The 16,726-nt window shown below is 44.8% G+C and overlaps 1 pseudogene; it reads left to right on the top strand.

Moving 5' to 3' along the window:
* Nucleotides 1-3,102: 3,102 nt before the first annotated feature.
* LOC116908252 lies at nt 3,103-3,639 on the top strand (annotated as a pseudogene).
* The last annotated feature ends 13,087 nt before the right edge of the window (nt 3,640-16,726 follow it).

Here is a 16,726-nt window from a genome sequence, read left to right as displayed (position 1 = left end):
TTAAATTTAAGGACAACCTGGGCCACACGTGAACCTGTCTCAGACAAATTTACTAAGAAATCCAACTGCTATTCCCTCTGCTCCACTGCCCCTGGAAACCAGGAGAAGAACAGAGTTGCTAAACTCAGCTGCATTTGTTTTCCAGCCTTCGCAGGTTGTGATTTGGTTTCATTTTCCCCTTTAATGGCCAAATTCTTACCTGGTTCAAAAACGTTTTACATCACATCCAAAACAACAATTAAATTTATTCTGTGTGTGCTGAACTCTAGCTATTGGAGCCAAAGCCTGTGACTTTTTTCCCATCCATCTTATGCAACCCTGCACATACCCGGACAGTTTGGGTTCAGTTCCGTCTTCCTGTGACCGCACTGTGGGAATGTAGTTTTGATTTAACCGGTGAGTCATGTTTCAGTTTTGTTATTAATGGAAAGCTGTGTGCTGGTGTGGATGCGGTGTATACGAGGTTTGAAATTTGCCACAGCAGGAATGCAAAGGTAATGAAAGTTCAGACACACCATACAAAACCCTCAGCAGTCAGGTTGTATAATCCCAGCACTTGCGGGGGCTAAAAGCAGAGGGATTGTTGCTACCTAGTGAGATATTACCTCAAAATACCCACAACAACGACAACAAAACGACTAGTGATTGATGACCTCAAAGAAGATTAAAACACCCGGCTGACAGCCTGGAACGTAGCTCAGTTGGTTAAATGTTTGCCTGCCGTGCACAAAGCTCTAGTTTTCTCAGCACCACCGTGGGGCTGGCGAGACAGCTCAGCGGTTAAGAGCGGCTCTTCCTGAGGACCTGGATTCAATTCCCAGCACCCACAACTGCCTATATAACTCCAGTTGCAGGAGATCTGACGCCCTCACACACTGACAGACATCAATGCAGGCAAAACCCCAATGCACATAAAATAAAAATCATTTTTTAAAAGTGCATGGTGCATTATATGCCTAGAATCTAGGACTCAGAGGGGGATGGCAGGAGAATCATAAGTCGAATGTCCCCCTTGACTCTATAAGGAGTCCAAGGCCACCTTAGTCTTCATAAGAACCTGTGTCAAAAAACAAACAAAATACAATTAAATGAAGTAAGGAAGTGAATTCACAAAGTAGATAATGAAATCAGCCACATGGATGAGAATTTCAGAACATGAACAAAACATTGCAAGAAGATTCAGATCTTGAAAAGAATACGTTTGGGAGAGAAAACCTTCATCGAAAACGGTGGCAAGCATCGTCAGTGGGCTAGACCAAGCAAAGGACGGCAGATTTGAGCTGGAGGGTAGGACTAAGAAAACACTACACTGAGACAAAGCGTGGGGGAAGGTAAACAAGTATGAACACATCTTTCAAAACTCCGAGGGCACAGTCAAAAGACCAAACCTAAGAACCTACGGGGTGCAAGAAGTGCCAAAATTCAAACCCGAGACACGGGTAATTAGAGAAAGTATAGCAGAAAAATATTCAAACTTGGGAAAAGATATGGATGTTCAAACACAAAAGACACCAACGTTCCAAATACACACAAACAGAAGAGGACTTTACATATAACTTTGTTTTAAAAAAAACGCTTTATATTTAGTGATATGAATTAAAAATACACTTAAAAAAAAAAAAAAAAGGCCAACAACCCTACAGAAGCAAACTCTGAAGAATAACATTCGACTTCTCTCCAGAAATCTTAGAATGCAGGAACTCCTGGAATGGAATACTTCACGCCCCGGCACTACCCAACTGCACCCACAGTATTTCTATATCTGGCAAAAGTATGTTGTAAAATTGATGGGCAAATAAAAAAACCACCCGAGAGAACCACAAACTGAAACGATCCGTGATCACTAAGCCAGCTCTGCAGAAAACGTTCAGAGGATCCTAAACACCACAGAGGAAGGCCCACAGTCACAAGTGTGAGGGCAAGCCTGGAACAGTGGTGCACACCTCTGTCCCAGAACTAGAATGACAGAGGCAGGGGGGTCTCTGTCTATACAGAAAGTTCCAGGACCACTGGGGCTACATAGAGAGACCTTGTCTCAAAGCAAAACAAACCAACCAAACCAAAACCAAACTAAAACCAAAACCAAAACCAAACCAAAACAAAACAAAACAAACCAGAAAAGCCATCCTGTTCACAAGAGCCCCAGGAAGAAATACCTGGGAAAAAACCTGCCTAAAGGGATGAGCGGCCTCGAACTGAAAACCTTAAATGACTGACAAAAGACATCAAACAAGCCGTGAGATGATGGAAGTATCTGTGTCTAGGAATCAGCAGGATGGATAACAGGAAAGTGACTGGATCATCCCAAGTGGTGTAGGAGGAGCTCAGATAACCTCGGTTCACAGAGTGCTTATCTAAAATGCACACGCCCCTGGGCTCAGTCTCCAAAACTGTGTAAACACGCTTTCAATTCCAGCACTCAAGGGATACAGTCAGCATAAGGTTATCCTTGGCTACACAGTGAGTTCAAGTCCATCTTGGGCTCCACGAGATTCTGTGTGAAAATATAATTTTTACAAAAGTAAAAGAAAAATTAGAAAAGCCTAATGGCATTCTTCATAGGAAAGAAAAAAATCTACAACGCATATGGACCCACAAGAGAATCCAGGTATTTACAGCAATTCTGATTACAAACAACGAAGTCCACAGAATGGGAGAGAAAAATTCCAAAAGTAACCATTCATGATGGTTAGCTCTAGCTGTCCACTTGGCACAACCTGGAGTCACCTGAGAAGAGAGACTTCATGCAAGACTCTGCCTCAAGCTGGCGTGTGGGCATCCCTGTCAGGAATTATCTTAATTATATTAATTGAAGGAGGAAGCACCTACTGCAGATGGCACCCGACAGGGGATCCTGAACTGTGTGAGAGTGTCACAAGGGAACTGAACACGAGCATGTCCGCATCGATCTCTCTGCTTCTTAACCACGAATGGGAGGCCACCAGTTCTCTCAAATCCCTGCTGCTAGGACGTAAGCTGGTACATTTCTCCCCTATTTCTCCGAAGTATGCTCTCACAGCAACAGGACTAATGTTTAGACTGTGTAAATAAAATAAAAATTAAGCATAAAAATCTATGCATCGGCATCTTGTCCACAGGAAGATGGCGGTGGTCTCAATGTCTGTGTCATTGAGACGGGTGTTGCTGGGGTGCAGAGCAGTGGCCACACCTGCCATTTCTGCCTCCACAGTTCTCTCCAGGTTGTTGAGCATCCACAAAGACGCTAGCACAGGCTCAAACTCTGGACATACATCTTGGATATCGCCACTTTGACTGGTGTTGCAGAGGAGCACATCAAAGCCAGAGAGGTCGGGCTCTTTGTTCTTGCTCACAATAACGTGCAGGCTGGAGTAAGCGACACAAAGAAATGCAAGATGGAGTCTGATACCAGAGAGAGATGGGAGAATCCTTTGATGGGTTGGGCGTCAACAGCTGATTGATCCCCTCTCCAGCTTGGTTCTAACCTTCAGTACCAAAGAAGATGCAGTCGCCTTTGTGGGAAAAGATGGATGGAGCTGTGATGTGGGAGAGAAGACCATCCCGAGACCTAAGTCCAAGCCTTGTGGTGCAAACTTTTCTCGGAACAAAAGAACAAGGGTGTCTACAAAATACGTTGATGCTGGCTACATTTCTGCTTGACCGTGAAGTGTCAGCTATGAACTGTTTATAGTCCATGGATAACGCACCTCTTAATCGCCTAATAAATGCTACCTTTAAATTATATTAAAAAAGTATTCTTCAATAAATGGATTCGTGGTTTGATAGTCTCACGAGAAGTACAAGTGGCCTACAAATACATGGGAAAATGTCCGATCTCCTTAACCCTCAGAGAATTGGATCAAAGTGATATTGAGATTCTACTTTGCCCTAATCAAAATGGCTGTCATCAGGGGAAAAAAATTCCTTCAGATGGGCTGAGAATACAATTCAGTGGTAGAGCAATCGCTTAGCATGCATGAGATCCTAGGTTTGTATCCAGCACAGGAAAAGTATACTGTCAAGGATGTAAGGCCTTTTACATACCTGGCGAGAATGTAGGTAGCACAGATTACTCAAAAAATCAAAACCAGAACTATCTTACGTCAGCTGTGCCACTCGTGAGAATGTATCTAAAGGACTCTAAATCAACTTGTCTTAGTTAGAGTAATTATTGCCGTGATGAAACACCATGATTGAAAGCGGCTTGGGGAGAAAAGGGCTAATTTGCTTATGGGTCTTCTTCAGTCACAAGCTATTAAGGGAAGACACAGAAGGAACTCAAACCTTGCAGGAATCTGGGAGCAAGAGCGGAAACGGAGGCCGTGAAAGGATGCTGCTTACTGGCTTGCTCCTCGTGACATGCTCAGCCTGCTTTCTAAAAGCACCTAGGACCACCAGCCAGGGGTAGGTCCCCCACACGCTGGGCTGGACCCTCCCACATCAGTCTCTAATAAAGAAAATGCTCTCCAGCCTTGCCTACAGCCCCATCTTTTCTCAGTTTAGGTTCCCTTCTCTCAGATGACTTTAGCTTGCTGTCACGTTGACATAAAACCAGTCAGCATATCAACTTACCACAGAGATACCTGTGCATCAATGTTTAATGCCTCACTATTCAAAATGGCTAATATGTGGAACCAGACTACAGATGCATAGATTGACGAATGTGAGGTATACACAGATGTACGTAATAGGGTTTTATTTGGTCATAAAGAGTAGCAGTATTTGTCAGGTTGCGGTGGCATACGGGAGGCAGAGACAGGTGGATCTCTGAATTCTAGCCCGTTAGACACTCTGGTATACAGAGCGAGTTGCAGGACAGCCAGTGTAGTCCCTAAGTGGCACGCCACAAAAGCCGCTGCACCACAAAAGCTGTCAAAGCGGCAGCAGACCCCTCCTTCCCGTCCTAGCCTATGATTTCTGCAATAAAATGTCCCACAGGAGCTGTCCAAAATGGCGGCTCCTATCGAAATGGCAGCACATCTCAGCCTGCAGCTGCAGGAGCTGTCCATGGTGGCGAGCCCCCATTCCCACTTCGGAGGAGCTGCCCTCAGGAGCTGTCCACAGTGACAGCACCTCCTCTCCAGACTTCCCTTCCTCCCCACCCCTCAGCAGCCACACAGAGATGGCCTGTCAGTCAGGAAAGACTTCCAACCCTAACCCATGGGCCTGACGCAGGGAAAAGGGTTTTAAAAAAGCCAATAATCCCTGTGCAGGAAAACTCACCAATCCCTGAGATCCCCACAACCCCTGCCCCCACCAATCCCTGAGATCCCCAATCCCTGAGATCCCCACAACCCCTGCCCCCACCAATCCCTGAGATCCCCACAACCCCCGCTCCCCACCAATCCCTGAGCAGGAAATCCACAGATCCCTTGAACAGGAAATTCCACCAATTCCTGAGCCCCTTCCAAGCTCAGAACTTGAAATCGCACCAATTCTCACTCTAGATATCCCTGCACTGAGAAGCTCTGACCCCTCAGAAATCCCATATAAGCACTTTGTCCCCTTTGCTCCGTTCCCTGCTGTCTGCTGTAGGAGCAGAGGACAGCCATCCATGGATTTGTCCCTCCACACCCTGGACTCTCCAATATATCTCTTTCATGAGATTCTTCTTCCTTGGAAGAAGGGAAGAAGAAAAGAAGCAATTAAGAGAAGCAGCAGGAACCAGGCTCCTGAGCTGCTCAGCTCAGCTGGGGAGACCCTCCTGTGGAAGCTGCAACACCTCTGCTGAGGAGACTTCCTCTCAGAGCCCTGTGGTTCCTGGGCTCCCATGTCTCAGGATGCCCTTCTACTGGGGCACTGTCCCACAACAGAGCTGTGTGGTTCCTGGGCTTCCGAGTCCCGGGACACCCGCCCATCCAGACAGAAACACTTACAGCCAGAGCTACACAGAGAAACCATGTCTCAAAAACAAAACAAAACAAAACAAAAAAGAATACCAGCATTATGCTGGACATGGTCCGATGATGCCTATAATCCTAGCACTTAAAATGGAGAGGCAGGAGGATCACTCCGAGTTCAAGGTCAACTTGGTCTACACAGCAAGTTTTAGACCAACCATGGCTACATAGATCCTGTCTATCTAAACATGAAAAAAAAAAGTAATTTTGAAGAAAGTGGATAGAAGTGCTGATTACCATGTTAAATGAAATACACAAAAAAGAAAGATATATGCTTTCCCTCACATATGAAATCTAAATTTAAATGTATACTTAAATCTAAAACCATGTGCTAGGGTGGTAGAGGTAGACAGATCTCTGTAAGTTCTAGGCCAGCCAAAGACTACATAGTGAAACCCAATGACTTAAAAAAAGGAAAGAGTGTCATTGGTGTGGTGGGTGGGATCTCATCTAACAGAAGAGGGGAAGGTGGGACCAAAGAGGGGGCTAGTGGGGGTTGAATATGAGCAAAGCACATGCTTTGCCAGTGTTATGATGTCACAACAAGGTGCTGAAGATGACACTTAGCTGGAAGAATGTTTGCCTTAAAGGCAAATAGCCTAGATTTGATTCTCAACACCAGACACTGGGCGTGGTGGCACACACCTATCATTCCATCCAGGGGTGTGGAAGCAGAAGGGTCAGAGCTTTAAGCTTATCTGATGCTGTATAACAAGTGTGAGGCTAGCCTGGGATTCTTGAGATCCTATCTCATCCACACATTAATAACAATAATAATAATATTAATATTAATAATGATAACAACAGCAACGCGGAGCTGGAGAGATGGCTCAGTGGTTAAGAGTACTGGTTGCTCTTCCAGAGGACCCAGGTTCAATGCCCAGCACATGGCAGCTCACAACCATCTGTAACTCCAGTTCCAGGGAAATGTAACACCCACACACAGACACACTTGGAGGCAAAACAATTTGTACATAAAAACAAAGAGACCATAAAGACACGTATTTTCGTCACAGGTGGCCCAATAAAGAAATGAACAAGGGGCTGGAGAGATGGCTGCTCTTCCAGAGGTCCTGGGTTCAATTCCCAGCAACCACATGGTGGCTCACAACCATCTGTAATGGGATCTGATGCCCTCTTCTGGTGTGTCTGAGGACAGCGACAGTGTACTCATAAAATAAATAAACAAGTCTTTAAAAATTATTTTTAAAAAAGAGAAATGAATAAAATAGTTAAGAAGATATTTCAGGAGGAAGAAAATTGAAGTCGATAAAAACAAAATGAGAAAGCTACTTTCTACTAACCAACTGTAGTAGCCTAACTGAGAAATGTCCCCCGTGGGCTTGCAGTCTCTGAGTGGTTCGTGGTCCTCTGTGAGGAGGCTTAGGAGGTCCAGTCTTGCTAGAGGAAGAATATCACTGGGGCCGGCTGGGCTTCGAGAGCTTGCAAACTTCCTCACTTCTAGTTTGTTCTCTTTGCTCTGTGCTTGTGATTGACGTGTGGCTTCTCAGCTTCCTGTTCAAACCACTCTGCCTTCCTGCTGCCATGCCTCCTTACCTGACAGACTTTTATCTCTCAGGAACCATAAGCCCAAATAAACCCTTCCTCCTAGTTATAGCTCTAGAAATGGTATTTAACATAGTAATAAAAAAGTAATATATTAGAGAGATACAAATTAATTTACTACACACCCTAAAATGACTTATGCTTTTAGACGTATGTGCATGTGTGTGTGTGTATGTGTGTCTGTCTGTCTGTGTGTGTGAGTGTGTGTGTGTCTGTGTGTGTGTCTGTGTGTCTGTGTGTGTGTGTGTGTGTGTGTGTGTGTGTGTGTCTGTGTATGTGTGTGTGTCTGTGTGTGTGTGTCTGTGTGTGTGTGTTCTGTGGTGTGTGTGTGTCTGTGTGTGTTTGTGTGTCTGTATCTGTGTTTATATATGTGTGTATATGTGTGTCTGTGGTGTGTGTGTGTATGTGTGTGTCTGTCTGTGTGAGTGTGTGTGTCTGTGGTGTGTGTGTCTGTGTGTCTGTGTGTCTGTGGTGTGTGTGTGTCTGTGTGTCTGTGTGAATGTGTGTGTGTATGTGTGTGTCTGTGTGAGTGTGTGTGTGTGTCTGTGTGTGTCTGTGTGTCTGTGTGTATGTCTGTGTGTGTGTCTCTGTGTGTGTATGTATGGTATGTGCGTGTATATGTGTCTGTGTGTCTGTGTGTGTGGTATTCTGGGTGGGTTTTTGGCTGTCTGGTGTGTGTCTGTGTGTCTGTGGTGTGTGTGTCTGGGTGTCTGTCTGTGGTGTGTGTGTCTGTGGTGTGTGTGTCTGTGTGTGTCTCTGTGTGTGCATGTGTGTGAATGTGTGTGTGTATGTGTGTGCTGGTTGGTTTTTCCAGACAGGGTGTCTCTGTGTAGCCTTGGCTGTTCTGGAATTTTGTAGACCAGGCTGACCTCAAACTCAGAGATCCTCCTGCCTCCCCCCCGACCCAGGGCTGAGATTAAAGATGTGTGCACCTCACCTCCTGGGCTTGTCTTGTTTTTGGAGACAGAATCTCACAATGTGCCCCTAGCTGGCCTGGAACTCACTCGATATGCTTTTTCTGGGTTGTGAAAAGTAACACAGACTGCATAAAACCACTGGCAAAATATGAATACCCTCGGTACCGTAGTGCAAGGACCTCGTGACTAGAACAGACATCCACAACACTGCCCACACATCATAGCCCTACACGTCCCCGGCTGTCGCGCCCACCTCGACCGGCAAGGAAGACGCAACACCGTTGGATCCTTCTCAATCAGCCTTTATTGCAGGACACCTCATTGATAGTACGGGGACCCCGAGGAACAAAGGCAGTTGCCTTATATACAAAACAGACTGTGGCTGTAAATTTGTCCACTGGGGATTGGTGGAGTATGAAATAACCTATTTAGCATGAATATCACCCTGGCCTTGTAGATGCTGGGGGCATGCCAACACATGCGCTGTAGGTGTTTACCACAAACGACCACCGGATGTCGGCGCCATCTTTAGCCGCTCCCTACATCTCCCTCTTTTTTGTTTTATTTAAAAATGAACCCATTAGGTGGAGGTAGTGGTCTGAGAGAGGTCAGACATGTCTCACAGAGTGCCCAGCTCGGCCATGGCGAGCCACTCTTGCAGTTAGGACTGCACCCCAATGGCTAGAGATGACTGAAATGTATAACACACCGTTCTGGGCTGATTGTGTGTGCTTAATAATGGGGAGAGACAGAGCAGAGGGCATGGGACCAGCCCCGAATGTACAAACAGGGCAGGGCCACCTCTGTCCATGACTGGTCTAGATCTGGGTGTCACGTCAATACACGTCATTGCTCCTGTCTTAGGTCGTTCCTCTCAAAAACTCGGCCTTACCCGTCACTGGAAATTAACCCTATCGCCACCGGGCTCCTGTCTTAGGTTGGTCCGAGCCTGAGGAAAGTTGCCCGTCTCTGGATACAATGACTTCACATGACAGTGACAAAATATGATCTAGGGCGAACTCTCAATCTATCAGAGAGGCCAGCCATACACTGGGAGAAACACCGCTTTCAATGGCCGCCAATAGCCTGGTAAACAATCGCTTTGTGTCTGGCATGCTCTCGTAAACGGCAAAAAGCCATAGACATACTCCACATCCCAAGAGGACAATAGCCCCCCAGGCAAACATGCCAGCCCATTCTTTGAAAAATGAGAAAGCATTGGTGATCCACGAGGTGAAATCTCCAAACATGATGGGTTCCAATCTAGTGTTGTTAAGGGCAGCAATCTGCATCAGCAATTGTCTTGATAATTGTTCCGCTTCTATGGACCAGTTTCCTTTCAAATAATTCGAGATTTCTTTGCTCTGTTGAGAATACTGAGAAAGGTTAGCTTGCAATGGAGTAACATATAAGCCTCTAAGAGAGGAAACGCAGGACAGCTGTGTCATATGATATAATGCCTCAATTTGTTCTTGAAGCAAATCTATTCGTTGATTAGCTAATAGAAAGCCAGATGCCAAGTGGGCATTAAATTCTTCTTGTATCTCCAATGCCACTGCGGTTCTTTCTACAATCTGATTGATAGTCTCAGCCGTCTGTATTTGATTAGTCATAGGTTTAGTAGCAGCATGGCGATCCGCAGCAGAGCGGCCATGTGTATCCAAAATTAAGAAATTTAGAGTAAAAAGAGCTAAAGACAACTGTACTCTTGGTGTTTTGCCATAGGCAATTCCCCCTTTTTGTTTTTGTAAGAGCTCCTTTAAAGTATGATGTGTTCTTTTTACAATTTCTTGACCTTGGGGATTGTATGGCAATCCTGTAGTATGTTTGACCTGCATTGTTTGGCAAAACGCCTGAAAAGACTTTGTAGTGTAGGCAGGTCCGTTGTCTGTCTTGAGACTGTCAGGCTTTCTCCAGGCTGTCCACGCCTCTAAGCAATGACTAATGGCATTACGAGCCTTTTCACCAGTCATCAGAGTGGCATGTATAATGCCAGAACAGGTGTCAACAGAAACATGTGCATATTTTAAATTTCTAAATTGAGATATGTGCGTGACCTCCATCTGCCAGAGTTTTAGTGGAATCAGACCAGGAAGGTTAATTTCCACCTGAGGAGGGTGGTGAAACTGAACACAATTCTGGCAACGTAATACTACATCACGAGCTGTAGCTCTAGAGATTTTAAATTTTTGTTGAAGAGTGAAAGCAGGAACATGAAACTTTTGATGAAATTTTCTGGCGAGATCAACTGGGGCTGCATGAAAAATAAATTCTCTACGAGTACTAGCATCCACCAGGGCATTATTACTGGCCATGGGACCAGGCAAATTAGTATGAGCTCGAATATGTTGTATGAAAACTTATTTTCCTGGCCCAAATTAATTTTTTGTAATTCTAAAAGAATTTGACATATAGTACTAGTCAACCTAATTGGCCCTGTAATTTTAAGTGAGGCGCTGCGTTAACTATATAAGCAGAATCAGAAATCAAATTGAAAGAATCATGAAATCTTTTAAAAACTTCTAACACAATTTTACATTCTGTAATTTGGGGGTGCCTGGCTCCTAGGATAAGAGTTCTATAAAAATATTATCTCAATTTAGACCTGTTTCTCTAGGTTGGCTTATGTCACATATTGTCTAGAATGATTCCATCAAAATTACCAGTTTTATGTCAACTTTTGTTATAGATGTTATAATTTTTTAACCATATCTAATAACTTAAAGGCCAATAATCTATGACCAAGGCATGTAGAGCATATTTATACATTTAAAACCAGTCAGAAACAAAATTGAAGTGGTTAACACATGTCTTTAATATTTAGACCAAGCACCATTTTTGTTTTTCTAGCTGTGATTTAAAAAGAAGCACCTTGTCACCTGTTAAGTCTAATAACAAATCAGGTATTTTTCTAAGAGAAACAGCCATCAGCTCCCATACCAGGAAGCTGAGGAGCTGTTGGCACCTTTAAGATCAGCTCCTGTAGATGTTCCGCCCCCGGGCAGCTTCTCCAGCTGACCTAGGCTCCTTGTTGTAGGTACAGGGCTCCAAAAGCCTATTGAAACTGTTTTTATTTATTTGTTCTCTATTTAGAAACAAGTTAAGACCAAATCAAGGTGTGAATGACCTGTAGATAAAGTTTTTACCATTGTTTTCTTTTGAACATGAAACATAAAACATTTAAACAACGAGAAACAAAAACCACAGACATAAACTGACAGACATGGACAGCTTGGTGCACCAAGGACAGACAATAGACATAGAGGGGGGAAAACTAGATGATGTCCCACTGAAAGGACCCAGATATCTTATCTATGGAATTCAGAACCAGAAATAAGCATTTCTCCAATAGGAGCCAGCAGAGAGGCAGGACGTCTCTCGCCTTCCCTCTGTTCCCAGGAGAGCTCTGAAAGTTTTTCTCTTTCTCCAAAGCATCTGTGGAGAGTCTGGGAGGACTGTTTTTCCCAAACCCATTCTCTCTCATGTCTAGGGTGTAAACTATCTCTAATCAGGGTCCAAAGATTAAAACATAACTCTAAAAGAATGTGTACACAAAAACACTTTACCATTACCTTGTCTCTTTTTTATTATAAGTTTTACTCACGCTAGCCCAAATCATCGAGGCCTTTTCTAGCCCATCTTACCCCAATATGTCCCTGTTTTATGGCTCCAGGAGATAAGGGGATGCCAAAAGGTTTCATGGCCCCTGGTTCTTGGAACAGAGCTACTAAATCAGGAGAAGGGTCAGATCTTCAGGTCCTCTTTATTTTTATCTAGTCCTGTCGGAGTAAAAGTTTGTCAGAGTTGATGAAGCATCTGTATTTGAAACACATCTGGTTAGGCTTGAGCCAACCGGTTTCCTGGAATGCTCTCTGTTATAACTTTCACCTTTGGCTGTTGGCAGTTTTGCGGTCCGCGGGGCTTCTCTGTCCCCCAACCTGGGGCATTTTGACCATAGGGGCAGGAATTGGCTGCTGTGGGGATAGGATCAAAGGCACTCTCCATGTTAATGATGACTAACGAGAAAAATAACTTAATGCTGGAGATTGACTCCTCTCTTGGAATAAAGCCAACAGATAAGGTAGGCTCCCTTAAAGAACTTCTCTTAATGAGCACTCTCTTTCTGTGAGCAAAAGTTGAAGGTCAGGCCTTCAACTGGCAGAAATTTCTTTCTTGTTCTTGTTTTCCTTAGAGTCCCCCCCCCACCTCACTCTCAGCCTTTTCAGATCATTCCTCCTGTAGCATTTTTAACGCAGCCTGTCCCTTTAAGGTTCTTTGTTCCCAAGCAAAATGTATATCTTTCCCAGCTTATCTCAGCTGTCTACCTGAGATTCCCAGAGACTGCGAACCAAGGTGCAATAGCATCGCATTCACTAAGAAATCTCTCTATAGTGTTTCTTTTTATCCTAAGCCTTTTTCTTTTAAACAGCTCCTGAAGAGCCAGAAAAATTGGGTGAGACTGAGCAGTCTCCATGTTTGCTGTAGCAGCTCTGTAGCTAGTTTCGCTCCCCCCTACTGTGTGGGCTGGGAGCACAAGCACAGATAAAACACTATGTTTCAAAAATTAACGTTGGCTATCAACCAACACACCGCCACTAGAGCGGGGTCTATAAAATTAAGTTTCCTTTCACTACACCTGCTCCATAGCCGAAGAGAGGCAGGCTCTGGTTAAACTCCCCCAGTCTCCAGGGTTGAGACAGTATCTGCCAAGAGCCTCAATTTGAGCGATAACAAAAGCTGTGTTGACTCCATAGGTTTTGACTGACTCTGCTAATTGTTTTATTGTCTTAAAGTCAACAGGTTCATGATGTCGCTGTCCGTTTGCATCCAGAAAAACTGGAAAACTCAATCTTTACTCTTTCCACACTTCTGGGCAAAAAGAAGTACCTCTTGCAGACTTCACCATTGTTTTCCTTTGAAAGTTATACGATGGTGCAGGAGGTGCTGTTGGGATAATTGCCTTCTTATCTAAGTCCTTGGCTTGTTTCTGCACAGCATAAGTGTTTGGCCTGTCAGAGTGATAAATCTCTTTCTCATAATGAGCTACCTCCTCCTCAAGGTCAGCTAAGTCACTATCACTAAACTCTGAATCACTAGACATCTCCGAGGTCAATTCCTTTAATGAGGGATAAATTTTCTTTGTTCCTTGATCCTGATTACTTTTCCCGCCTTTGTCTGTCCTCTCTTTGATCTTTTTTGCCTTTTCTTTTACCTCTTTTTCTCCTTTTCCTTTCTTTCCTTCCTTCGAAACTTTCTCTCCTTCTGACATACTCTCCTGTTGCTCTGTAAGGATTCTCTGACCTGCCCTAACAGCTTCTTCACATCGTTTATCTTCCAAGCAGGCACGGATCATACGCCAAAGTGGCCTTGTCCCTGGTTTAAGCTTGCCCACTGTAGTCTCTTTATCCAGATCTTTTCCTAGCTTCTCCCATGCTCTCAAAGTGAGTGACCCTGACACTATAAACCACAGGGCACAACGGTTACACTCATCAAGAAAACACAACAGAATTTTCTTATCAATTTTAAATCCACGCTGACCAAGAAGCTCCTGAAGAGCTGACAGGAGCCGGGTGGAGTGTGAGCTTCCCATGCTTTTACGACCTTATTTACGATCGATTTACGAGCAGGGCGAGTTGGCGAGCTGGCATGTTTATTTACACACGATCTTGTGGCTCATCAGTGGACTCTTCCCAACAAATGCATTCGTGCCCTGGACTGTGGCAATTCAGACAGAAGCAACACCACAACACAAAAAGAGTATAAGGCAAAAGTGCTAGTCCAACCCACAAAGGATCAAATGGAAAAGACAACATTACCTTGCTCCACAAACCCCTTTTTGCCTCTAAACCAAGGCTATCATTGTCTCTGCTTTTCCAGAGAACTTTATTGTCCTACCAGGGAAGTTTTACAATCCCTTATCCCGGAGCTTTATCGTCCCAATTTCAGGAACTTTACCGTTCCACTTCTAGGAACTCTATTGTCCCAATTCTGGCAATAAACTGCCACCCCTTGGGAACTTACCGACGCCGACCGTCCTGTGGCTGAAAAGGTTCTGGATCCAGACGAGAAAAGATTTTCTCGGGTCCCCGTACGGGCCACCAGTTGTCGCGCCCACCTCGACCGGCAAGGAAGACGCAACACCGTTGGATCCTTCTCAATCAGCCTTTATTGCAGGACACCTCATTGAATGATACGGGGACCCCGAGGAACAAAGGCAGTTGCCTTATATACAAAACAGACTGTGGCTGTAAATTTGTCCACTGGGGATTGGTGGAGTATGAAATAACCTATTTAGCATGAATATCACCCTGGCCTTGTAGATGCTGGGGGCATGCCAACACATGCGCTGTAGGTGTTTACCACAAACGACCACCGGATGTCGGCGCCATCTTTAGCCGCTCCCTACACCCGGCTGCTCAGGCTCTCCTCCCTCTCTGCCCTTTGCTGGTCAGTCTTCTGTTTCCTTACTTTAGAAAGATGCTGCCTACTCTGAGGAGTCCGTCTTCTTTCACTCAAGGTCTCGCCGTGGGGGCGCGGTTGCTACTGTCGTATCTTGTGACCATTGTACAGGGCACTCATCTACAGACATCCTTTTCCCGTGGAGACACACGGCACCTCTAGGCTGAGGGGATGATAAGAGAAGCCGCTGTGGGGTTGGGGATTTAGCTCAGTGGTAGAGCGCTTGCCTAGGAAGCGCAAGGCCCTGGGTTGGGTCCCGAGCTCAAAAAAAAGAAAAAAAAAAAAAAAAAAAGCCGCTGTGTTTGTCATTTCTTTCCTGGCTCACAGGGTTTGCACACGTGGGATGTATCTACTTTGAAAACTGACGGGTTATAGGGTTGTCCATCCCTTTGTCTAAATGAGGATTAAAAACACGTGAGAATCCTTGTCCCTCGCTCTCAGCAATAGCGAATTGACCGAGAGTTAACGTCAGTTTACCCAAAATAGCTAATCGAGAGGAGTTTTGACTGCTCCCAACACAAACAAATGTAGTACCTGAGGTGACAGAAATGTTGGTTATTCTGACTGGATTATTTATTGTTTGTTGATGGGAGTTTCACACGTTAATGTACAGTAAAATAAACTGAAATCTTGTGTAGTCATAGCACATGCTTTTAATCTCAGCACTTGGGGGACAACAGAAGGAGGTTGACCTCGTGTTATATAGCAAGATTCTACCTCAACTAGAAAAAGGAGGAAGAGGGGGTGGATGAGGGGAGGTGAGGAGGAGGAGGAAGAGGATGAAACGATGAATGCTAAGGAAGAGGAAGGAGGTTGTAAAAGACTGACTTTCTGAATTATTGAACCCAGGCCTATAGAGGAAGACAACTCAGGTCGGGCCATGCCATGACAGAAGAAGGCCTATGAGCATTTCCACATATAGATTTAAAAAAGGGGGAGAAGATACAGAGTTTAGGGGTGAAGCTGAAGATCCACAAGGCTGGGAAGGGTTTTGACAGAGCAGAGCAGTCTCCTGGAGAGCTGATCTCAGAGGCATAATGAAGAAGAAAGGAGAGGAAAAAGGCTGAAACTATTGAGTTTACTAATAACCCACAGTCCAAAATTTAGAGAATTTTAGTCTCCTCCTAGGAGAAGCCAACCTCTTCCCCTCTATTTAGTTCCTAGTTTTATACCCAATTACTGCGTTTGTAGACCAGGCTGGCTTTGATCTCGTGACAACCCTCTGCCTTCCGAACACTACACCTACAGCCACGCACCAGCACCACTGCCATAGCTCACACTTCCTGCTCTGCTTTGGCCTCAGTTTCTTCTGAGGGTTGCTAGAAGACTGGCATCCAGGCGAGGAGTCTCAAAGTCCACGCCCACAGTGACTCGCTTCCTCCAACAAGGTCACACCTACTCCAGTTAGGCGACACCTCCTAATAGTACCACTCCCTGGACCAAGCATATTCAAACCACCAAAATCACACAAATAAAAATAAATACAATTTAAAGACATGTTTTCTCCTGCCTTTCATAATACAACTGGACAAGTCACATTTAACTTCTGTTTTTACACACTCCACACAAGCCGATATGGGTCCATGATCCCAGAGAGAACAGAAATAAGGGGTGAGTCACCTGACTGCCCTACATTTCTACTAGAACGTGGAGAATTATTCTCAGCAGACCATGACTGTCTCAAGGACTTGAGAAGAAAGAAACAAGAATTCAGGAAGTCTGAGAGGGCCAGAATCCCAAAGAGGAAGGAGCTAGACGGAAAAGGAACTTCGCGAACCAGAGAGACGACTTGGTGGTTAAGGGCACTTGTTGTTCTTGCAAAGGACCAGGTTTTGGGTCCCAACATGCACATGGCAGGTTTCAACCATTTGTAACTTCAAATGCAGAAAATGTAAAGGCCTATTC

The sequence above is a fragment of the Rattus rattus genome, chromosome 8 (assembly GCF_011064425.1).
Source record: "Rattus rattus isolate New Zealand chromosome 8, Rrattus_CSIRO_v1, whole genome shotgun sequence".
NCBI lineage: Eukaryota > Metazoa > Chordata > Mammalia > Rodentia > Muridae > Rattus > Rattus rattus.
This window is presented reverse-complemented; position numbering and strand designations above follow the sequence as displayed.